General features: G+C 44.7%; 1 protein-coding gene and 1 long non-coding RNA gene across 25 annotated transcripts in view; one reads left to right on the forward strand and one right to left on the reverse strand.

Annotated features, from left to right (window-relative positions):
* The window catches only part of FOXP1 (forkhead box P1), a 510,145-nt gene extending 502,245 nt beyond the window's left edge, over window positions 1-7,900 (reverse strand). For 14 of the 23 annotated variants that reach the window (XM_043519291.1, XM_043519282.1, XM_043519268.1 and 11 more), the window contains exons 1-2: window positions 3,272-3,298; window positions 1,753-1,849 (exon numbers count right to left, since the gene is read on the reverse strand). The gene's annotated coding sequence lies outside the window, so the exon portion shown is untranslated. Of the gene's footprint in view, window positions 1-1,752; window positions 1,850-3,271 lie in introns of all 23 variants that reach the window. The other 9 variants (XM_043519289.1, XM_043519293.1, XM_043519288.1 and 6 more) reach the window with 4 other exon arrangements.
* LOC119858222 lies at window positions 1,771-24,205 on the forward strand. Of its 2 annotated transcripts, none has more exons than XR_005293829.2 (3): window positions 1,771-1,905; window positions 21,891-22,035; window positions 23,148-24,205. It is a non-coding gene; the product is annotated as an uncharacterized LOC119858222 (long non-coding RNA). The 2 variants fall into 2 exon arrangements; XR_005293828.1 differs by lacking the exon at window positions 1,771-1,905 and adding an exon at window positions 3,222-3,322.
* The last annotated feature ends 1,172 nt before the right edge of the window (window positions 24,206-25,377 follow it).

The raw sequence follows: 25,377 nt of genomic DNA on the forward strand, positions 1-25,377 counted from the left end.
AAACTGAACACAACAGTCCCAAAGATTGATTAATGAACTCGATCTGCAAGTCAGAATTTGAAGAGGTAGAAAAAACACTGAACTGAAATACTATAGATGTTTTTCTCAAAGTTATTTTTTGCTTTCACAACAAAGATCAGCATTTGTAATGGTCCATTTCTGGATAAGTGAACATATAACCTTGCTGCCTGATCAAATAGTCCAGAGCTTTCAGTGAGGCAGCTCCTGACAACAGCCCAGCAGCAGATTTGTTTGATCTCTACTGCCTTCCTTAATCTGGGTTGTCAAGGTTCACTTGTTGGAGGCTGTTTACTTTACTTTTTTCAAAAAAGCAATTTTTTCTCTCTCTCTCTCTCTCATATACAATGACTAATCCAAAGACTAAGGAGAAAGAATGCTGCCAATGCAAGATGTTAAAGCTACAATACCTTTTTGGAATGAGATTTTAGCTGACACCTTTTGAATGGTGACTAGTGGAGATTCCTCTCCCACCCATCACCCCCATTTCATTCTCTATAATTGTGCAATAGTTTAAATAAAATTTGGGGCAGGGAGGGGGATTTAGAACAGAGAACTTGAAACCAAAAGTCCAAGTTTCCCCTCCTTCCCTTGATCCCCTCAATCTGGTTTCAAAGATGCATAATACACTTCTTCCTTGAAATCCACTTTGTTCTTGTAGACCTCAAAATATTTGAAACCTCTCATGCTTAACATTGAAGAAAAAACACAGGATTTGCCTTCTCAATCAGATAAATTGTAAAATACTATTAAGTACTTCAAACATCTAGTTCTGTCCCCCAACAAAATTAAACCAAAGACAACTACTACCTTAAGGAGTACCAGAAGTACATATCTTGAGAGACATACTTACAAGTAACTATCTGCCTAGTTAAGAGAATGTAATTAGATATACTGATGTTTTATAAGTCAGATAACCAAAGCAAATGCATAAGAACAGAAAAAGCTAAATTTAAAGCAAGTGTGATTTACAGATTTTTTTAAAAAATATGTATAATTATTCAATACTCAAGGATTCAGAATCATCTACTGTACAGACACTGTGGAAATACTGTACACATTACTCATTCACAGAACAGTTACTAAAAGCGAAACCCTAAACTTCTGTAGAGAGTTCTGGCTTGATCTATCCTATCCTATCAGAAGTAGAATTCAGAAGCTCTTGTAGCCATTAAATTAAATGCTTGGTAGGAGCATGACGTCTGAAGAGTTGACACTGACAGTCATATTGTTTTTAAAAAGTGCCATTTTAGGAGTTTTTGGTTCACTAAAAGCAAAATTTTAAGACCAATGCCTAGAATGAAGACAGGCTAAAATCAATACACTTTGTAATCAGCCCAGCAATGGTATTTAAACACAATGAGTTGGAAATAATTAATAGTTATAAAGTGGGATGCGGGAAGGAAAGGAAGCATGTCACTGTATTTTATAGCAGCACTTTTACTGTTAGCTAAACTCTGATCCCACGTTTTCTTGTTAAAAAAAAAAAGACGACAACTTCATGTTTAATACATCCTGCAGCATGTACTTTCCCCCCTTCAGTTTCACTGACCTGAAATAAACTTTTCAGCCTGTAGCTTTTGTAAGCTGATCTGTACCCTTTAGGATAGCTGTTCCCCTGGTTTCTCTTTATTTGGGAGTTTGCTTTTGAAGTGGGGAAGTGTGTGTGGCGGGGTGGGGGGTGTCCTTTATATCCTTATATGTAAAAGCCTCTGTCGATTTTCCTATACTTACCGGGTGATAGCAGTGAGAAAGGGTCTGAGCGAATGATCGCCAGTACACAGCTCCTCAGCACAGGGTGCTGCTGCTCCGGCAGGCAAAACTTTGGGCTCTACGGTCGAGAAGAAACCAGGGGTTCTTTCAACAAGTCTCCAGAAGGCAGGTTTGGTAAGGGGGGGGGGGAAAAGAGATGTGCTGTGTTGGGGGCGGGGGGGGGGGACTTGAAACACTTGCAAGAAACGGGATCAGGAACTATGAGGACTTCGGGGTAGTAACAGGATGGAAAGGTCTCCCCTCATTACCATTCAACGGGGGATCTGCGCTTGCAAGAGTTGCGCCACGGGGCAAGTGGCGGGGTTGGGACTAGAGTTGCAAATGTTTATTCAAACCCTTCGTCTCCGAAGGGGGGGGGGGGGGCCCGCGGGCAGGCCGGCGACGCAGCAGGCAGCGAAGGCTGGGGACGATGCGCTGTGTGGGTGCCGGGGTTACACGGGAATCCCGGCGCAGAGTCCGCTGGGCCGAGTGCTCTGGGAGCGACAACAGGTGGTCCTGGAGGCGGAGGGGCGAGAGGCAGGACTTGCTCTCTCTCGGGGGGGGGGGGAGAGAAGTAGCAGGGGGAAGGGAGGGAGATCACGGCCCCCTATGCGCTGGGGGAAGATGCCAGCCCCTGGCCGCCGGCTTCTCCGCACCCTGGCCCGCAACCGCGCCGCCCGGGCGCTTCCCCCCACCGCGGGGCAGGGATCGCGCCCGCCGCCCGGCGGGGAAGAGCCGAGCCCAATGCCGGGGACGCTCAGCGGCGCGGCCAGCCCCCGGCGTGGGCTGGGCTGGGCTGGGGGGGGGGGGAACGGAGCGGGATCACCTCCTCCTCCTCCCCCCCGCACCCCCTACGTCTGGCTGGGTCCCCCGGGGCGCCACTCCGCGGGAGCGCACGGCCGGCGCGAGCGGCAGCCCAGCCCAGCCCCTGCGTGCGCGGAGGGGCGTGTGCGCCCAGGGCCCGTGCGCTGAAGTAGTTCACGGGGCGGGGGGGGGGGGAAGATGATGGATAAAAAGTTTCCAAAGTCAGAGCAGAAAAGGGGGGAGGGGGGGGGGAAGAGTTGGTCTCCCTCCCCCCCACCCCAGGCCCCGCTCCCTCCCGCGCCAGGGGAGCGGCGTCTCCTCCCCGCGCACCAGCTCCCTTCTCTGCCCCCCGTCCCCGCTCCCTGCCCGCCGCTCTCCCCCCAGCGGAGCCCTCTCCAACTTGCAGCGGGGTTGCGCCGGGAGGAGGAGGAGGAGGACGGGGGGGGGGTGACTGCTCCAGAGGTGAAGGAGCCGCCGCCTCTCCCACTGCATCGGCTCTGATTTATGCAAACAGACCGGCGGCCGGCGCGCATCCCCCGCCAGCAGGCGGGGCGGGGCGGGGGGGGGCACGTGGAGGTGGAGGGAGAGAGGGGCGGGATGGTGGAAGGAGTTAGGGGGCTGGGGTGTAGGGAGAAAAGTGAAACAAACAAGAAGGCGCCTGAAAAGTGGAGGGGGAAAGCCGAAAAGCCAAACTCACCCGCTGGAGACGGCCTGTCGGTGCCCACTACGGGCTCCCCCCCCAGCGCGGGTGAGTCTGCCCGCCCGCCCGTCCCTCCCTGCACTCTAGCCGGGCAAGCCCCATGCGCCGAGCCCGGGCAGCAGGCACAGCGTGCAACAGCCGCACAATAAATAACAATAGAGCCCTCCGCTCGGGACTAGCTTCCCGGGGAGCCCAGCGCCTGGCGGGGCCGGCCCGGCCCCCCGCCGCTCCCGGGCTCGGCTCCAGGCGCCTTGCGCGGCCACTCTGGAGTTTGGCGACAGGGAGGAAGCAGGAGGCAAAGCGCGCGCGCGGGGGGGGGGGGGGGGGGGCGGGAGAAAGAACACCCCCGCGGAGGGAGATGTTGTTATTTTTTGCTGTTATGAGTCTCTGACGTCACATCCACCTGCTGGGTAAACAACACGGCTCGGTGCAAAGAAAAAAACACACACGCGCGCACACACGCACGCAGAGCGCTCGCAGTTGCAAAAAAGCGGGAGAGGGGGCGCGGCCAGGCGAGACCCGGGGCGCGGGGGGTGCAGGGCAGAGCAGCTCGGCTAAAGGGGGGGGGGGGAAGCAACCGAGCTGGGCCAAAGGGGGACGCCTGGGGGCCAGCGAGCGGGGCGAGACAACTGTTGGCCGGGGCTCGTTCCCGTCCGGAGGCCAGGCGAGCTGCTTCGGGGTGGGGGAGAGACCATCCGGAGCAAGCGGCCGGCGTGCGAGCGGGTCGGAGGCAGCGCTGGAGCGAGAGGCTTCTCCCCTCTCTCGGGGGTTTTCGGCACTTGCGCCACTGAAAGCGGGCGAGTTCGGGAGGTGAAAGTTCAGCAGAAGGGCAAGCCCCGGCGTGCAAGGAAACGGGCGTGTGGCGCGAGCGAGTCTCGCCTTGCAAAGGGCACGGAGCTCGGTTACACGCGCGCTGGGGCTGGGGTGAGTCCGGGCGAGGCGCCGCTGGGGGAAAGTGCCTTCAAGTCGCGTGTTGGGTTGTTTTTTCCCACCCCCTTCGCTGCTCCTTCTAGGAACAGGCTCGGAGTCTGGGGCGATGCGTTGTTTAACACGAGTTACCTGCGGGTTGCAGAGATACCGGTCAGGAGGAAAGGGTTGCGGGTAGTTTACATCCAGTGCTCAGGATAGGGAAGAAAAAAAAAAAAAAAAGCGATGAGATTGGTTAGTGTGTTGCAACCAGGCTTGAAGTTAAATCGCCTGTGAAAAATCCAATAAAGGCGGCAAGGGATGCTGAATAAATGCTGCATTATTTCTTAACTCTTAGCACTAAATTAACCCCCCTCCTTAAGAAAGGAAAAATAAAAAGGGCGGGGGGAATAGGATAGGTACCACTGAAGAGTTATATTACTAAGGCCATAGCAGTAGTGGCTAGTTAATAGTATGGTTGCTTTTATTTCGTTAAGCCAGTTTGGAACAGTTAGGTTGCAGTCTTGCTGCTTGCAAACCTCTGTGTTTTTTAAACACTTGAACCCATAACATGATCCAGGCCTTCCTTTTTAAAAAAAAAAAAAAAATCAAGTTTATAACCAGTTTGAAAAGTAATAATTTTGCACTATCAATTATAATTCAGGGCCTTTTATGAGGCTCTCAAAGCACTTTGCAAAAAATAATTAAGCCTCCCAACATCCCTGTAAGGTAGGGGAAAATCATCCTGTTTTATAGATAGGTATGCGAGGCACAGAGAGGCCACATTAACAGCCTAAAATCACACAATGAGTCAGTGGTAAAGCCAGAAATAGAATCCAGAATTCCTGACTATGGTGTAAACACTCCCTCGCTACGGTGCTTAATATAAGGACTTACTTGCACAGCTCTATTGTTAATAAATAATATGTATAAAATAACCAATAAATATTTTCCTATTTTTACCAGTGTCAGGCAGAGGAAAGTAGGCCATTAGTAAATCAAGAGCCCACTCCTACGAAATGTTACCTGAGATGCCCATACTCACATGAGAGGGCCCATTGCTGCATGAGTTCAGACCTTACAGGATCTTGGCTTAGCAGCAGGATCCTCAGCCTGCATTCCATGTTTAGAACAAAATCCCCATTGATCTTGGTAGGTGTTTTGACTGAGGAATGACTGCAGGATTGGATCCTCAGTGTCCATCTAACTGATAATAGTAAAACTCATCACTTCAGCAGCTTCAGAGTAAAAATGTATTAAGTTTAAAAAAAAACTGAATTTTTAAACTCTCTTTATTGTTCCAAGTGTTACTAATACTTAATAGTATCATGCCCAAGTACCATTTTGCGTATGTGGTATGAACCACACTGGCATAAATGAAGAGAGTTACAACCTAGAACTGTAATTTTACCATATTTATTCTATATCTGAGTGGCATTTAGTTGGACTCTTAGTACTACAGTTGTTCAGTTCAGTGATAGTTACTCCTATACAACCAACTGTTGTGTGTCTGACCGAGCAGATGACACTGCAAAGAGGACAAGAGATTAACAAACTCCAAGCATGAAATGCGGGTCCCATTGTAATCAATTGCAGTTTTGCCAGTGACTTCAACAGGTCCAGGATTTGGCCATAATTTGAAATGGAGGAACTGACAGGCCCTACCGATTGGGTGGTGTTAGCAGTCCCACTAGTTAAAATTATACATGTAGAATTTTTCCTGCTTAAACCCCCCCGCACACAGTCTATCTTATACTTATTCTGTGTGAAGAATGCCCACTGGTGTCTGATGTTTGAGAGGGCTGCTTATAGAACGCCCAGCAGAGATCAGCTGCATAGATTGAAGATGAACATTTTACCTTTCCACTCTAAAATGTTCAGCTTGCCCCATGAGCATATCTACAATAAGTGATGTATTGAAGTATCACACCCTTTCAGAAATAAAGATAATGGCCAGATTTATAAAAGAAGGTGCTTAAAGCTAGGCTTCTGCATTTATATTTAGGCATCTAAATCAGTGGCCTGGTGATTTCAGAGGTGATGAGGACCCAGAAACATCCAGTGTAATAGTGTGACAGCAATTCTGCAGTGTTCTGTAAGGAACAATTTAGATGGAAATTTGATTCTAGGAATTATTGAGCAACATGCTTTATTAGCAGGAACTATTTTCTTTCAACTAAGTGGGAACTGTTAATAATCTCATTTTTTCCATTCCTTTGCTTTTTGGTAATTGTACTCACCTCATTTTTGACTTTCAGAAACAAGGTTCTCATTAAAGAGGGGGAGCTTATTTTCAGTGTTGCTCTATATGATTTTGTATATTTCAATGTCTAGTCAGCTGAAGTGGTGAAAATCTGCATGTCCATTTACTATATGTTAGTGGGGAACTTAACTGCTTCTTACCATATTGTTCATTTTCAACACTGTCACGTTGCATTCATATAGAGCACATTTTAATTTCTTGATCAGTAATCAAGTGGAAGTTTCTTGGCAAATTAAAGCAGGAAGATTTTCACAGGAAAGAAAGGGCATGGTAGTAGGATGCCACCTTTTGGCAGAAAAAGTAAATACTGTAGAAGCATATTCCGAAGATGCTTCTGATGTGCAATTACACTTTAAATTACACTAATGGCAAAGTACTTATGCCTAATTCATTATATTTTAAATAATTAAGAGGAAAATCATTGCAAATAAATATTTGCAAAGACAAAGATAGTTTAGCTGTACTTTAAGAGTAATCTTCAAAGAGAGTAAGTACATAATTTCATTATGTCATTGTATTACTGAATAGACTCAATTATCAAAAGGCAGTAACAAAATACTAACCTTCACAATCTACCCCACCCATTTGACATATGGTGGAATATGTTATAGATGTATGTGATTGGAAGAGGCAGGTTACATTTTTTTAAATATAATTAGTCTTTTTCACCTTTTTTTTATTTTACTTCATTGTTTTCTGATAGGAAACTACAGCAGGAGAAAGTATATAGTGCAATTCTTAGATGATAGCTTGCACATCAAGAGAAGCTATTTTTTCTCTTACTGAAGTGCTTTAGAGTTATTTATGTTATATATTTAAACCCAGAATAAACTTTGTTTATTGTAAACTTCTTGGCTCTTGTTTTTAAATATGCAAATTTTAAATCAGTATATTAACTCTATAAAACAAGATTAATTCCATAGACAATAAGAGCAGTGGGACTTTTCCCTCCCCCTCCACCAATGCAGGCTGCTAATTGCTCTTGAATTGTTTACCGCTGTATTGTTTTACAAGTGCCTGGAGAAAGAGATGTTTGATATTCCCACAACCACCATCATTATCCCAGGAGCAAATGCTTGGCAGATTTTGGTAAGGGTGTACACACGCTATGACTACAGTTTGTTAGTAAAAAAGAAAAAAAATGGAGGTGATGACGCCTCTGTAATTATAGGTGTTACTGTTTTAAAGTCAGAATGTTTTCCAAGCTGCTAAAGTGCCACACCTCCAGCATCCCATGAGCAATGCCTCTTCAAATCCTTTCCATTTTAATCACTGGTTTATGAGGATATACAGAATACATCAACAAGGCTATGTTGTACACAATGAGAAATGAACAGGAAATAAGTTAAGGCTTCCTTGCTTTTTACTTGGACACAAAGCACAAATGGACACCATGATATTATTGTCTCTGTCTATAGAGTATGAAAAGAATTGCAATATGGTACCTCAAAAAAAAAAAAAAAAAGAAAGAAAAGAAAAGAAAAAAAGCACATTGACAAATGAATATAAGAACGGCCATACCGGGTCAGACCAAAGGTCCATCCAGCCCAGTATCCTGTCTACTGACGGTAGCCAATGCCAGGTGCCCCAGAGGGAATGAACCTAACAGGTAATGTTCAGGTGATCTCTTTCCTGCCATCCATTTCCACCCTCTAACAAACAGAGGCTAGGGACACCATTCCTTACCCATCCTGGCTAATAGCCACTAATGGACTTAACCTCTATGAATTTGTCCAGTTCTCTTTTAAACCCTGTTATAGTCCTAGCCTTCACAACCTCCTCAGGCAAGGAGTTCCACAGGTTGACTGTGCGCTGTGTGAAGAAAAACTTCTTTTTATTTGTTTTAAACCTGCTGCCCATTAATTTCATTTGGTGGCCCCTAGTTCTTATATTATGGGAACAAGTAAATAACTTTTCCTTATTCACTTTCTCCACACCACTCATGATTTTATATACCTCTATCATATCTCCCCTTAGTCTCCTCTTTTCCAAGCTGAAATTTGTTGGTTTTGCAGCTTGTCTTATATTTTGTGGTGGTTTAAATCAATCATGCCACCATTCTAAGGAGGCATAATTAGAGAACCTATGAGTAATCATGTCCATTAATTCACAAGCAGATTTCTGCTGCAAAGAAAGCTTGATGTTGGCAATCTCTCCAATTCTAAGTATAAAACGAGAATGTGAAGAAAGTTAGATCCTTATGACAATAGATACTGTTCAAAAAGACAGAAGATGCAGTCTTGCCTGTCAGGCTGTGTGTCAGCTTTGTGATCCAAGTGGTGATAAGTTTTACAAAGGCATAAAGACCCACAGTAAGGGCCTGATCCTGTTCCCAGTGAAGCCATTGGCAACATCCCGATTGACTTCAATGGGGGCAATATTCATTTTAATATGGGGAAGCAGGTTAGGGTGGGGACATATTGTCACTTCGCCAGGATCTCAAACTGGCTTGTCTGACAAGAAAATATAGTTGTCATCAATAAGAGTTGTAGCCAAAGCAAGATCATTTTCAAAATTAAGTTGTGGTTTATGCCCTTCCCTCACAAGAAAGCTGCTGACATAAAACTAACATGTACGTAAAAATCCTTGGCCACGTTTTTCAGAAGTGCAGAGGACCCAGCATCTGCCCTTGTTTTCAGATTCTGTCTAGCCCATTGTTCTCAGTGGGAGTGGAGCACTTTTAACAGTCTATCCCCTTGTCTGCATTGAAGGCCTGATCCTGAAAGCTATTGAGCAGCCTCACTTCACCACAAAGTTAATGGGAAATGTTTAGCACCTGGCTCATTCAGGCTCCAATTAACCAGCATATACTAACTGCAGCTGAATATTAGCCCTCTGCACTCTCCTTGCAACCTATGGGACTGCTAGCTGAGTGGAGAGAAGAGATTTAGCAGAGGCGTGAGGAAAACAAATTGTCTCTCTGTTCTGCTGATAGATGGTGTTTACAAGGGGAACCATGCTGGAGGCCAGTTTTCATTTACAGCTTCATCATGGAAGTGGAGTTAGGCAGGTACATGCAGTAGCCTAAATTCTACTCTCCATTACATTGATGTAAATCCAGAGTAACTCCACTGAAATCAGTGTTGCATTAGTAGTGAGAATGGAATTTAGCCCTGGATTCCTAAGGGCATCCTAGCAGATTGTAAGGGCTAGATTCTCATACCCTTGCTCACGCTGATATTCCATTACTCATAGAGTGGTCCCATTGACTTAAAGTCTAACCAAAACTGGCCTTAGATAACTTGCACACTTTCAGTTGTTCTTGGTTGCCAAACAATAGGTATTTTCTCTTCCTGGCGGACAAAGGGGAAGAATAGCTATTGTATTGGGTCAGAGTATTAATCTTTCCCATTTTGGTGGAGGTTTTTCAATGCATATTCATTGAAATTAATATCAGTCTCAATTCCTGATATATTGCTTCCTGAATATAACTATATGGTGTACTGTCCGTGGAGTGGCAAACACCACAAGACATCCAATCTTGTAGTAAGTCTATGACCAATTCATTTGGAAAACCACAAGTCAGGTCCTCTTGCAGTATTGAACATGTGTAAAATGCTAATATGAGCCATCTTATTTTATTGAGTAAACTGGGATGGAGAGAAGACAAATGTAGGATAGGAAATAAATATTGTAGGGAGCAAGGGATTGTTTTAGGAGTGAAAAGGGAAAGATTTCAGGGAGAAAACAGACTACAAGAAAACTGTTCTCAACATATTTTTCTACAAGTAGGAGGCCAAATATAAACTTTAAAAAAAAAGTTAAGTTTTTTACTCTCCTCTCAAGGGAGTTCATTACAGCAGTTCCTCAGACACATTTTTCAAGATCTCCAACTCCTGGCTGTGTTTGAGACTAGGGTATATGTTCAAAGGAAGGGAAGGCCTTTGTGTCCAAAGACATACTGTTACATTCTACAAGCTATGGCATGCCCAGGTCAGTTCCTCCTTGATAACCCCGTGAACGTTTGTGTGTCGTTCCTCTCATAAAGCAGTCATTGTCCTCATATTAAAAAATAAATGAATCTCCTATCAACCATGTCTTATCCTAAGCCCTGTTTCTTCCCACCATGGTTGACCATGCTAGGTCATGGCTGGCTGCATTAAAGTTCAGCACTCCGTAGGGAATGTCAGGTAACCATAATCATCATACTTCTGGGCCAGAGGAATAACACAAAAGCATATATGTAAGTGAAGGAACAATAATTATTCATATTATGGAAGCACAGCTGTTGAAACAAGTAATGCAACACAACCCTTGACAGTGATGATATACTGTGTTTATTATTTCCCTCCAGTTATAGTCCATGTGAGGCTTAGTCTCCTGGAGGGCAGCATAAGGTCCACCTCTTGCAGCTGGTTGAAGGTCAAGAGGACAAATGCTGGTGTGGATGGTATTTCCCCTGCTAAGGTGCTATTCAGGTCTTTTATCCTTGAGGCTCCCTTTGCTTGGAAGCATAGAGGCCACCAGCAGTCTCCCATGATTATTCTGCTGCAGCAGAGTTTTAGTAACACCTGCCACCTCTTCTTTATCTTATTAATAATTTCACCATTGGGTTTTCAGACCTTAAAGCCTGATTTTTTTCAAAGCTAGGCCAGGAGTTAATCAGCGAGAGTACAAGGTTATGAGACTGGCTACATGTTACTCCGTGACAGGCTGCCATCTACCTAGCCTAAAATTATTTTATGTATATTTATTAACCTGGTTTATTTATTATATCCTTTGGAATAACAAAACAGAATAGCTGCATTTTAAATTCCATTTGAGCCAATTTCACAGGTTTGTACTTTACTAAAAAAAAGGTTATCTTTAAAAGGTGAATTCTTCTGGAAAATGGGGCCAAATCATTTCAGTCATTTTTAACTTTTCCTGTCTGGGCAGGGGAAAGAAGAGAGGGAAGGGCACTGTAACTCTGAAATACAGTATCTTGTTTAAAATTTATGGAGTTACACTTATGTGACTCCATGGTGCTGTGGATAGGAGTGAAAGGGTTAAACCCCACCACTCTTTTCTGTTTTCTAAAAGTGTGAAGGAAATGTATTAAATACAGCTTTTGTTAACATAAAAACTTTCAGTTCCTCATTGCAATATTAAACTCTTCCAAATCATAAATATTTAGTAATATGGCCAAGTTCACTTTGCAATGAGATTAACTTCAGTTTCTGACTTTCTCATGGTTAACTTCTCAATTGTGGTGTTGCATTAATGTAGATATTTTGCAACAGTCATCTTCTGGCATAGCAGACCTTAATGCTGGCTTAAGATGAAATCCTGGCCCCACTGGAAGCCAACGGGAGGTTTGCTATAGACTTCCATGGGCCAAGATTTCAGCCTTGGAGACTATGGGCCATTGTATCTTTCCACACCAGCTCTGTAGCCGTGCAATTTTGTCTGGTTCTCCATTTTTGTGGCTCCGCTCCTACTTATTAAATTGATTTTCCGTCTCTGATGACAGCACCACTTCTGCAACAAACATCCTTTCTGTAAAGAGTCCTCTAAGGTTAAATTCTCAGCCCTCTGCTCTTTTCTGTCTTCCTTTTCACCTTAACTAGAACTTATGCTTTAATATGACTCCTTTAATGCTTCTCAGTGTCTGTCCTGATCAAGTAAACTTAAATCACAACTTCCTTAAGCGAAGGAAACTCTAAAACAGCAATACTGCTTTTGGCCAAGAGTTGGCTATTCAAACAGTACTCCATCTCCTCCTCAGACTTTTCTGTGTACCACACTGGTCCAGAGGGGGTCCTTACAAACCCAGCGGTGAAGATAGGTATCATGTTATCAGCATGGTAAAGACCATACAAGAGAGATTATGTAAATGTTAGTATGGGGATGACAATGGTAATGTCTGTGTTAAGTCCCTGGGCATGCACAGTGTAAAGAGAGGGCCTGATCCAAAGCCCACTGAAGTCAATAGGGGTCTCGCTCTTGACTTCCGTTAGTTTGGGATCAGCCCTAGATGTATTGAGGCACCTGCAAAGACTGACTGAAATGAGTCCCCATCCCGTCACTAAGTGGCAGGACTACTACACACTTGACCCTTGAATACTTATTAAACATGACATTAGTCTCTCGCCTCCTCCTGGGCAGTGAATATTATAACTGGACAAAGATTAAAACAAATATCTTGCATTACTGTGGCATTTATAGGGCAGTTCAAAGCCATTATCCTGCAACATTCAATGAACTACCTCTGGATACCTAGTGGAGTTTCAAATTCTGATTAGATCACAGGTACAAATTAAATTTGATGGCCTCTTCACAATCCACCCTGCCATTCTCTTAATTAACTACACTTGCCATAAGCTTAATTGTGATGGCAACATGGTAATTTAAAGATGGTATCTGCCTTTTTTCCATTTTTTTGTCCTTGTTGATCTCAAACTTGCACAGCACCCTGTTATATTATTGGGTCTAAAGTCTTGCATTATTATAGCAATTTTTTTAACCTATGGTCCTGCATCAACCATTAAAGCTTTCACTACAGTTACATGTCTGTGAATAGAGCAACCCCGGTGTCACCATTGGAACAACACATATTAGTTATTGGTGAATAACTGCCAGGAATAAGAGGGATGGGGGAGAAGGGAACAGATCTTGGAGATCGGGAGAAGAGAGAGGGATGGGGGAGAAGGAAACAGATTTTGGAGATCGGGAGAAGAGAGAGAAGAAAATCACGTTCCTGGTGGTTCTAACCCTCTGGCAGCAAACAGGTTAAACCCCAATTTGCTGCCATCCCTGCACAGAATTGGTTGTTCGAGCATTGTGGGACCCTGGACTGTGTTCTCCTTGTCCATTTGGACCTATATCTGACATTAGCATTGCAAATTATGTCTGCTGCCATTCAGCTAGTCAAAGTGAAAGGACAAAAACAAGACATAAAGCTTAGCAAAGATGATACTAATGGGAGGGAGTGGGGGAAAATCTGATTTACATGTAATTAATTATTATTTATGTAAAAACCATAATATTGTGGTGGTTCTTGAAAAATCATTTAAAGCCTCCTTTCAAAAGAGCAGCCTCCCCTGTTAGTGCACTAATCTTCTTTTCTTTGCTGCCAGTATGAATTGTGATATGCAACTTCCTTATTGGCCCATTGCCAGCATTTGCAGGCTGATATCCGACTGTCCAAAAGAGCTAAGTAGGATAATCTTGTGTCCTCCTTCTAAAAGGATAACTTCACATAACCAAGGCCTGGCAACCTAATGGACATTTTAGTGGGAAATTGTCAGATTTAAGCCAAGGTTGTGCAGATGATGACAGCCAATGTGATGTAACTGTGGGGAAGTTTCAGATTAAATAGATAAATTAATTTATCATTTTGCAAGCTAAGAAACAAATTTACTTAATTTGATTTCAGCATATCAACATCACCTTTCCCAGCCTTGAGGCATCTTGATAGATAATTATAAACACATGCCAATGAAGACAAGCAGTAGGAGCAAAGCAATGGCATTTTCTCTGCACAGAAGAAACTGATCCACAGAACCAAAAGTCACGGCTCCACACAAACCCTCCACAGCTCAGCCATTCGTCTCACCCTGCTCCCAATCTAACTCCCCATACGCTCCCTTTCCATTTGTTTTAATGGGAACAGAGTCAAATGTCAAAGGAACAGGCTTTGCAGCATAACCTAGAGGCCAAACTATTTTGACTATTTCAGACTGAAGTCCGTGGGCTGAATTCCAGTTGGGGGCCCCACTGGCAATCCCTTGCAAGCTCTCATTTTCCAAGGGAGCTTTCAGTCAGGAACCACAGTTGACCCCAACCACAGCAGTGTTACAGACAGGGAAAGTGAGGCACAGAGCAGTGATGTGATTTGCCCAAGGACACTCATCGTTCAGTGGCAGAGCTCAGAATCTCAGTCTGGTGTCCTATATACACCAAACCACACTGTCTAGCTCTTTAGGTCACAGAATGTCTTCTCTCTGGTCATGATATTACAAAGAGATCCAGGCAGAGACTTATACTCTTCAGGAGTCCCACTAACCCCAAAGGTCCAACCATGGACAGCCTTTTGTGGTATCAAACCCTATGTTCATCAATCATCATGTAACTGTTTTTCAACAGAAAATTGAATTTTCAACTAAACAGAAGGGTTTTTTTCTGGAAGTAGGTGATCTCTGCAGAAAATTTTGACTTTTCATTTAAAAAAAATAAAAACCCTGAAAACCCCAAAACTGTTCAGTTTGGGGTTTTGACTGAAAAAAAAAATTAAACAAAAACAAATGCCTTCATTTTCATCAAAATTTGCCAGAAGAATACAATTTCTAACCAGCTCTACGCTACGTATATTTTTCATAATAACGAAAAGCAGAAGTGACCAGAGAGTGGAAGATCTGTTAGATTATGGAATAATCTCCCAAAGGAAGAGAAGGAAGCCACACTGCTTGCAGCATTTAAAACAAGATCAGGAAATACACTGTGGGGAACAATCCTGCATTGACATACACATGGCACATGATCTTATTAGCCACACCGAAACCTGACAAACTTGTACCAGCATGGGGCTATTTAGGGCATTGCTTTTATCTGCCTCTTTGGTCACAGGCTCCCAGAAGTGTTGCTAAATATAGTCTGGGCTGGCTGAGCCACATTTTATTACACAGACAGCACAAGAAGAAGAATAGGGAAGAGAAGAAATATGATGGGGAAGGAAAAGAACACAAAGGGGGGCAAGGGAACAGTTAACAACAGAACCAAAGTCTCCCATCTCAGGTAGTGTTCAAGATTTAGCCAAAGCCAGTGGAGGTGACTGTGTCATCTGGGTCCCTCTCCCTGGCCTGGCCTGGTCAGGACATCTCTCAGGATCAGGACTACTAAGGCCCAACGATAGGGTCCAGGAGACAGAGTCAGCCATGATGCTAAAGCTTGCGTCTTTTGGTTTACCCATCTCCAAACCAGTAGTGGTTGGTCAAACAGCTTCTTAATTTCCCCCCCAAAAAATCTTTTCTTTTAAGGACCCCAAAAGGGAGTGGTGAGTGGAATTGCCCATCCCCTCATTACTTTATCTACCAGTTAGGTCCATCTCTGACATGCCAATTTTGTTAATTGATTTCCAGCCCCGACACTTTTCTTGTTTACCAGATCTAAACACAGATCTTGGTGTATATCAGTAGGTCTGTTTGCTTGGATTAATTCAGTCTATCTGTGTCTCTTTTGTACCTTTTCCCACAGAGGTACTGAATTCCCCAGTTCCCAGGGGGTGCTCAACCCCGCTCCACCTCAGGCCCCGCCCCCCACTCCACCCTGCCCCCTCCCCCGCCTCTTCCTGATCCTGCTCTTCGCCCTCCCCCCCAGCACCTCCTGAATGCCACTGAACAGCTGACTGCAGCAGGTGGGAGGAGCTGGCGGGGAGGGGGAGGAGTTGATCAGCAGGGCTGCTGGTGGGTGCTGAGTACCCACGAATTTTTTCCATGGGTGGTCCAGCCCCAGAGCACCCATGGAGTTGGTGTCCATGTTTTCCCATCAACAATTCTTCTTGTAGGTTATTGAGACATTTTACGAACTGTCACTCACATTTCAAAGTTAAGCTCAGAATTAGAGTAAATTTGTAGGCCCAGTTATCACAACGGTTTCCAGGCTCCCTGAAAGGTCTAGGGGAGGAAGGAAGGTAGGAAGGGGATGGGGGCAGATTAATGAACAAACGGAGGATAAAGGACAAAGCAGCTCTGAGTGTAGGTTCTAGGGGTGTCTGTAACCCCCTCCCACAACAACCCCCCCCCCCCCCCACAGGCAGTGGAATCTCTTGTGATCCTTGCTACTACCACATCACTGGCAGCAGCGTCACATGCTGCTCTCTCTCGGTGCATCTACAGCTCGGCCTACAGAAGCAACAAAGAATATTATATCAGCTTGGCCAACTTTTGTAATTTCCTTGAGAGTCACCTGAGAGTCTGGCCACGGCTGGAGCCACAAATCCTCTGGCTTTCCATGATTTGACCTTTCTGTCCCCTGCCATCCTTGTGCAGCCTCAAAACCTCCCCAGTGAGAGAACAATGTGGTAGACTCTCAGCAAGGCTAAACCTAGACTTTCAAGAGGCCTATTACCTCACAGTTGGCTTTCCAGTGAAAGATGGCTTAACCCTGTGTTTTCACATCCAAGAATCTCTCGGCTGTTTATCTCCACACAAAGTAACTCTCTGGCTAATGCACTACATGGTCTACCCTACGACTGGAAAAGTCTGGGCCAAATTCACTTCAGGTGCAAATGGGCACTGCGCCACCAACCCTCAAATGTCATTAATTTATGTCTGGAGTGGTTCCTTGGTTAGACCTTGTAGAACACAAGTATGCATTGGGCCAGATGCACAAATAGTTCTGCGATCGCTTGCAGTTAAGTGAAACCTGATCCCTATCTCCAAAGGGCACAGCAGTCAGCATGTAGCCATGTTTGGAAAGCACAGTTCTTTCATCACACCTGCAGCATGATTGCCAGCCTACCGCAGCCCAGAAAGCCAAACACAAGCTTGCTAGTTGTACAGGAGAATCAAACGTAGAGAACAAAGAGTTTTCCAACTTGTCTCTAGGCCACTGACACCTTCTAAAAATGGCCCGGCATGCCCACACCCCCACAGGTTTCATCAGAGATTACTTTCCAGCACTCCCAAGGATTTAAATTATTATTATTTTGGTAATACTGTTCAGTAGTTTATGCTTTCTCCTCCACTTTCACTAGGTGGCCGTGTTTTCACAACAGATTCAGCAGAACCTTCAGTATCTGCGAGACCACGGGTATGTCTACACTGCATCGAGGAGTGAGCCTTACAGCCTGGCTCAGCAGACTGGTATCGAAAAGACTTGCATTAGCGTGCTAAAAATAGCTGCATAGGTATGGGTAGGAGCTCAGGCTCTCAAGCCCGACTCTCCTCCCCCCCCTTCCCCAGACTTGAGAGCCTGAGCTCCAGCCCAAGGTGAAACACAGCTATTTTTAGCATGCAACGTCAAAGCAACGTCTACACAGCTGTTTTTAGTGTGTAAGCGTGAGTCCCTCCAGCCCAAATCCGAGGGCCCCGGCTGGGAGGCGCACTGCCACATGCAGTCGAGACATATCCCCGAGTGATCCATCTGGTTCGCCTAAGAATCTCTTTCCCCCTCTGCTGTAAAAGCAAAGTGGAATCCCAGCTCGGTCACCACTTTCAAAATCCCACAATCTTAGAGAGAGGGAAAGCGCTGCAGCAGACACACCAAAACTTGTAGTCGCCTCCCAAGATCTGCCTATACCTGACTTTAAGTAATGTTCCACCAGCCTCTCCTTTTTGGCATCACTGCTGGTTTTTCCTAGGGTAGTGGCAATGCCACTGAACACACAAACTTCAAAGTAAAAACAAAAAAAGACTCAAACTCCAGTGCCAGAGAAATGTGCCTGCAGGTGAGACAAGTAGCTTCACAAATATGCAGACATAAACACTTCCCGCATGCCATTTTGCCAGCAACTGTGTTGTTGATTGTACACTTTGTACCTTTCATGCATGTGATTTGTTGGACTGGGTTGTTAAGACTGTTTAGGAGTCAGGAAAGTCCTTTTAACCCAGTCTTGCAGGCAGAGGCAGGCGTAAATTGGAGATAGTGGGAGGGTTGTGGGAACAAAACTTCCCTTGATCTGCTAAAACCAGAAGTGAACCTCCCTGCCTCTCCCTGGCTTGGAAAAGCAGAGCTTCCTCACAGCAACTCTTCCTCCTTGACAGGTGCCAGGAGAACGCTCCCTCCTCTGTGCATCTACTCTAACCAGTGGTCTCAGGGAGGGTGAAAACATTTTTTTTTCAGCTTCTCCCCTCATTCTGCCAATCCAATCTGTTTGATGTGGTTTCTACATCCTCCAAATGTCACAAAGTTTTGAAGACCCACATTTTCCCCCTGTAGTAACTCCTGCAAACTACAGTCCCAGTTTGGACTTTTTAGTCACGGACATTTCATCTGGGACTGCCACAGCAGACACTGTTGTTGATGGTAACTTGTGGAGAGAAGACAGGGAAGGACAGAGTCAGAGGCACAGAATCAGGTGAGCACATAAGTAGTCAGGGATGTTATGCCAGCCAATTTGATCCTACCTCCATAAGTAATACAGGCATTCTTACCAGGTCCTGTATCCACAAGTGCTCCCACTCTCTGGTCTTGCCAGGTTGGCGGACCAAAGAAAGATGCTGAGGCTTTAGCAGTGACAACAGGAAAGCACTTGGTCTTCCATCTGAGAGAGAGTGATTTTCCATCTCTTTGGGGTGGCTGTCATTCAGCATGGCATGGCACTGGATAACCAGAAGCTGGCACTGAATGAGGCAGATGGACAGCCCAGCTGCAGGACATCTGATCACTTCCTACTGCATCATCATGAATAGGTTTTTCCCCTGGCCTTGTTACTGATTCTGCTACTGTGAGTTCCACTTCCCCATCTTCTCACTAAAGGCCATGGGGACGCAAACAGGCTCAGGTGGAACCAGTCAAAGAGGCATGGGTTTAATTTGGAGTCTTGAGCAGCCAGGATAAGCTGAGCAAGTTTGAGAGCATAGTGGTGGCTAGGCCATTGTGGCAGACGACAAGCCAACCTGCTTCCCACGGTGTGCCCAAGCATCACAGACTTTTGCAACGTCTACACTATGGCTACAAGAGGAACAAAGCAAACATGCAACCCCCAGCTTCACCATAGCAATATTAAACCTAGCAATGGGGAGCCTCAAGAGGTGCAGAGTTAGAATGCTGAGCCAAACCACCGAAGCCTGTAGTGGACCTCACCAGGCCTCACAGTCCTCCTTTCCTACACAGTCGCTCTCCACAGAAGCAGACCCTGCGTAAGGTACTTCCAACTTCTCTGTTCTCCCCAAACAGCCTTACCTGACATTGTCTTCATACAGGTAAGGACCAGTGGGCTGTTTCCCTGGAGCCGTTAGTGGATGGACTCCTCTCCTCCACAATGCTCCTCAAGCCATAGGTGGCTGCCAGGGGTTATGAAAGGCACCCTGCCTCTCTCTGCACTGCAGCAGAGAAAAGCACAGTGCATCTTCTTGTTGCTGCCTCGGATGGTCTTTTTCCCCGAGTGGCTCAGAGAAAGAACATAATATACAGCCACTCCCTTTGAGGGGAAGAGGCCACATGGCTTCTTTCAACACGTCACAGCATGCGAGGTCAGCACAGCCTAGGAACCATGGCATTGTCAAACCCAAGCATTCAAAACCGTGAGCTGGACTCCCCCAATAATTACAATACTGGTTTAAAAAAAATCATGAGAATATTTTTTAAATAATATTTTTTAATTTGGCTTCTGGTTTCTGAGCCTTTAGGCTGGACTTGCATCAGATTTACATGCGTTTCTCACAACTACAAGGGCTAGAAACTTACTTTAAAAAAAAAAAAGGGCAGTTGAGTATAAGAACTCATGCAACTTGTGCAGGGCTTTTAACTGAATTAATATTGTTTACCCCCGATTGGTTGTTGCCCACCAGAGGCTGCCCACACCAGCTATTTAAGAACTCAGTGAGTGCTGGTAAGCATCTGTTCAATGCAACAGCTGCCTGGCTCCTTACCCGTTAGGTGCTTTGTTGTGTTCTCAGAATAAACACTGCTTCAGCTGAACCTGAGTCTGTTGCGAAAGTTGTTTTGTTTCATGACGCTCAGATTCTCATGCGATCTCTTAAAGCCCAAGCTGCTGGAATCAAGAAAAATCAACAAAAATATTGTGAGGTTTGCAACAAAATTGTGAGAATTGGCAATGCTGGAACTAAACTCTCATGAATTATGGGACAAACCCCAAGCAACCGAGCTCAGAACTTGGGAAAAGGAGGTGAAGATTTCATGCCAGGTTTTTGGTCACCAAAATAGCAAAAACAATTATGCAGAATTTCAGCATTAAAAACATTCTTATGTTTAATAAAGTTGTTTGTCTTATGCACTCAAAGACAGATAGATTTAGAGAAAAACACATGTTGCTTCAAATATTTCATCCCCCTCCACTTGGGGAAAAATCTCACTTAAGTCAATGGGGCCTGAATCCTTAAAAGAAAGATGATGGGGAATACCTAAGAACATAAGAATGGCCATACTGGATCAGACCAATGGTCCATATAGCCCAGTATCCCATCTTCCGACAGTGACTAATGCTTCAGAGGGAATGAACAGAGCAGGTAATCATCAAATGATCCATCCCCTGTCACCCATTCCCAGCTTCTGGCAAATCAGGTCCACAAGAACAGAAAGACAAAGGTGATACTCAAGTTCAAAGACATGCACAGCAGATTTCACTCGTTTACCAGGTTCTCATTTACAGAATATTTCCTTAGTTTTGTTGTATTATTTTAAACTTGTGATTTACTCTGAATCTATTTGAGCTAGGTCAGGTGATATTTCCATTTTAAGTCATAGACTTTGTCTTCTTTAACTCTACATTGGGAAGCATTCTGATGGTGATTTTGGGAACTTCCCCTTTGTTCTAGTGGTTCATCTAGGGCAGTGGTTCCCAAATTTGTTCCGCCACTTGTGCAGGGAAAGCCCCTGGCGGGCCACGCCAGTTTGTTTACCTGCCTTGTCCGCAGGTGTGGCCAATCGCGGCTCCCGGTGGCCGCGGTTCACAGCTCCAGGCCAATGGGAGCTGCTGGAAGCAGCGTGGGCTGAGGGACATATTGACTGCTGCTTCCAGCAGCTCCTATTGGCCAGAAGCAGCGAACTGCGGCCACTGGGAGCCACGATCAGCCGAACCTGTGGAAGCGGCAGGTAAACAAACCGGTGTGGCCCGCCCAGGGCTTTCCCTGCACAAGCGGCAGAACAAATTTGGGAGCCACCGGTCTAGGGTAATATTCTGTGTGGCAGTGGTCAATACCAAGTGCTTCAGAAGGTGAAAGATACATCAGAGTGGACAATTATGGAAGAACCTGGGCATAGGGGAAGTTTCTTCCTATAGTCAGTCAGTTAATGGTTAAGTTAGTGTCCAGAACTCACCACTGCCAACTTCCTTTCCTTTGTCTGTATTTTCCATTTTTTAAACTAAAATTTAAGAACAAACATAAATCTTAGTCTGAGCTTCTTCCTGTGTACATTGTCTCAAGTTCATCTCTTCCTTTGTAGACTGTCAACTTGTACTTGAGTTTAATGAGAACTACTTAGTCTGGTTCTCAAGGTGAGTTGGAAGCATAACTCTGCTTCTCCATGCAACTTCTTGGATCCCATCATCATGCCAAAAAGATATGATGCTGTAGAGCTTGAAAAATCTACTATATGTGTATACACTCTGGCATCTCAAAACCCAGCCCCTTTTCTAAAGAAATCCAATTGATCAGATAAATATTCTTCTTTTGTTTACTAGTTCAACTCTTAATGCTCTCTTTTCACTAGCTCACAAAGAATAAACATTGTGGTTTTATTCACTGTATATTGCTTGATGTGCTTCAACGAGCACAGTGCGCTTGGTTTCAGTCTCCTTTATGCAAAGTTAACAGCTGCTAATTATTCTAATTTATCCTGCAGGAGCACCTGTTCTGGGCACTTTCCTAAGAGAGTAGAAGACACAGTCCCCACTTTGAAGAGTTTAATGTCAAAAAGTGCCTCTCCACAATTATACAGTTTGCACTCTTTGTAAATTTCTACAACTTTGGCTCCAAGTGCAGATGAGGTCAGTTGATTTCTGTGTACCACTTCCTTTTCTTCTTTAGTAAAAACCAGACAGATGTTAACGGTTCACCATAGATTTGTACTGTGGGAACCAATGTACTCTGTTCCTGTGAGCCAATGAGCGTTTGCCTGCGTAGAGGCTTCACGAATGGAGCCCTCCTTCAAACTAAAGATGAAGTTAGCACTGGTTCCATTTCAAAACAATCCGGACATAGGAAGGGTCGAATATCAAGCAGAAGATAGCTGCACTGAGTGAATGCATTTTAGTTGCTATGAACGGTTTTCCAGCTTATGGTAGTGCTTTGCCTGTCATAAGTAAAGTAGTTTGGCAGAACACCTGAAAATTTCTGTTGCTAAGACCTAGATACTGATAGGCACGGATTGTCATTGCCTTGGCCAGCTGCCCAGGTGGATCAAAGAAATCCCAAAGGAATCTTCTACACAGACAAATGGAGCAAATTTTTAACTCATACCCCTAACTCCATGAGCTAGAAATAAAGACCTCTTTCATTCAGTTGGTCAGCATTCCACTCCTGTTATTCCTGATCCTCGCTAAGGAAGTGAAGGAGTATAACAGTATACCCGTGATACCATTTATTTGCTGATAACAGTCTGGAATGATACTACAAATGGGTGGTAGTGTACTGCAACTTAATACAAGCATGTTTTACCAAATATGGACATGTTTTTCTCCAAATTTTCATAAAACATCTATGCTTTTAAAACAGAGAAAACAACTAACCAACCAATCTTGAAGTTTTCAATTTTTAATCAGACTAGTCCTTTGGCGAGGCTAGGTTGAGGGTTCCACATTATTAATAGCAGTGCAGTATACCGTGGCTTATGATATCTGGCTGCCTGCCGACACACTATGCAGTTGTCATTCCAGCACGCTGTTCCATTAGATGTGGAAGTTCTACATCAAGTCCTGCTAGATATGCTCTTGTATGCAGAGCTTGGTCTTCTACATTTGTTTTGATTATGATACTGAAACGTTCCATAACTGGGATGGGGTGGATGAATCCTGCACAGTGCCTGGTAAGACAGAAGTTATAGAGCCTTGTCCTTGTCCTTGTCCTTGGTCTCCAAACTTTTTGGCTCGCGCACCCCCAGGGTGAAGACCTGCTGCAGACACGCCGCCAATGGAAGAAGAATGGAAGACTTACCACAGGCGGGCCTCCAGAGGGGAACAGCAGCCGTGGACCTGCAGAGCTGCTGCCGAAAAAATGGAGGAGTGTCGTCTGGCGGCACTCTTGGTGCCGCGCATCCCCCGGGATCATCTTGCACACCCCCTGGGGTGCGTGCACCCCAGTTTGTAGACGACTGTCCTAGGTAACCACGGACCCCACAGTCAGTAATTTGGATGCTCAGCGTCCTTTCCAGAAAATTTCTGATGGCTTCCTATGGCTGATTCCCCTAAGAGGAGAGGAAGGAAGCCAGCAAGGAGAAAGAGTGTGCGAGGAGCTTGCAAAAGCTAAATGGGTGGCTCCCTTAATTCATTTCTCCTGCACAGATGATTGTTAGAAGGGGGACAACTTCTTTCCTTTGAACCTTGGCTGACATTAGCTTTGCATTCACATTTTGACTCTTACTGCAGGCTGCCTTTGTTTTGCACTATAAATGAAGCTAATTCCTTCCCAGTGCAACCAGCCAATCATAACACATTAAAAGGAAAGGAGTCCAGATCATCAGCTGGTGTAAAACATCATGGCTTCATTGACTGATAATGGGGCTATGTTGATTTACACCTGCTGGAGATGTGGCCCAAGTTGTAGTTCATAATCACTTCTTTTAGAGAAACCAGCCATAGAGATACTTTGGTGGCAAGGGAGGTGCATGTGTGTGTGTCTGGGGGGCTCATTAGTACATGGCTCTGTTCAAGAGGGACCCTGTGTCCCCGTCCACTGTGCATCATGGCAGGATTTATTCCTTTTTTCCAACCCCCCCGAGCCATTGCATACTGGATAATCCACTTATACAAAGACCAAACTACTTGTACATTGAATTGGAATTGTGTGGTGTTCACACTCAAATAGTAAGACTTTGCTCTTCCCAGGGCACTTGTGTGTTGATCATGTTTGTTTATTCACCATAAGTGATCACCCTGAGTGGTGTGCATGTGTTTGGAGAAAAAAGTAATATTCATGAATAAATGTATAAAGTGCAATCTTCGGCATTGTCCAGATCCTTTTCCATGCAGCCAAATTTCTTTAGGTATCTGCCATTTTCTTACAGGGGAGAATCCTTAGGTACAGCTACAAATCCAAGAAAGAGAATACAGTTGGATTGTAATTTATAGAAGCACAGTCCTCTAGTTGTAAGATGGCAGCACACTATATCCATTTGCCTGCAAATTGAGAATGGTGTTAAACCTACAGTAGTTCTGATCTAACAATATCTTCATGCTGAGAAGCAACACCTCCCCACTTGAAAGCACTGAGTCTGTGTATGAAACATGGAAAACTTTATTACATGAAAAAGGAACACAGCAACACTATATCTAGTTCTGCAGTGCACTTGGGCAGGCCTGTCTTCACTCCTTTGGAAAGTGCTGACTGATGCTGTCCTGAAGCTCCATTGCTTAAGCTAGCTACGATGATTTCAGCTTCATTTAGTAGCTGTGTAGAAGAAACTGCACAAGAATTCACTCAATTCTGCTGCTGAACTCTGTAGCTTCAACAAAGAGCCCTCTCTAGGTTGCAATCCAATGAGGAGCTCTCTCTGCCAGAAAAACCCTCTCAGTCACACACACAAGATCCTCAGTTGAGGAGAACCAGTAGCACATAAGACTCTTGAACAGAATCCTTATTACAAGATAAGAGCCCTTTTCCCATCTTTCCTGTCTCACTTCAGTTCCACAACCCAATCAATTCTGAATTTGTATACAATTATAGTGACTCACAAATTGTCATTAGAGGAATTCTGGGTAGAAAGTTCATGCAAATTAAGTTCTCTCTGTAGCCATACTACCCTTGTTCACTAACAGATGGGTCAGAGAGCTCCTTCCCCTCTGGAGTGCCTGCCAATCTGGAATTCTGGGGAAATATTTTATGCAAACGAAGCAGCTCTGAGGCCACTCTTCCTCCTTTCATGAGCAAATGGGAGCAGAGTATTATTTGCATTCTGGACTATAACAAATACACCACAAAAGCCTCACTTCTGTTTAGGTCAAAATTTCTGTGGTAAGGGATAAAGAGCAAAACACGTTTTATATGATAGTCTAGATAAAAAGCAACAACCACCAAATTCAAGTGTATAAAATAGCTACGTGATCAAAATGCACTATGCAGGTTATGTTGGCCTCGCTCCTTTAAACAAATGATCACAAAGCTCTTTACTGAGA

This window comes from Dermochelys coriacea, chromosome 7, assembly GCF_009764565.3.
Source record: "Dermochelys coriacea isolate rDerCor1 chromosome 7, rDerCor1.pri.v4, whole genome shotgun sequence".
NCBI lineage: Eukaryota > Metazoa > Chordata > Testudines > Dermochelyidae > Dermochelys > Dermochelys coriacea.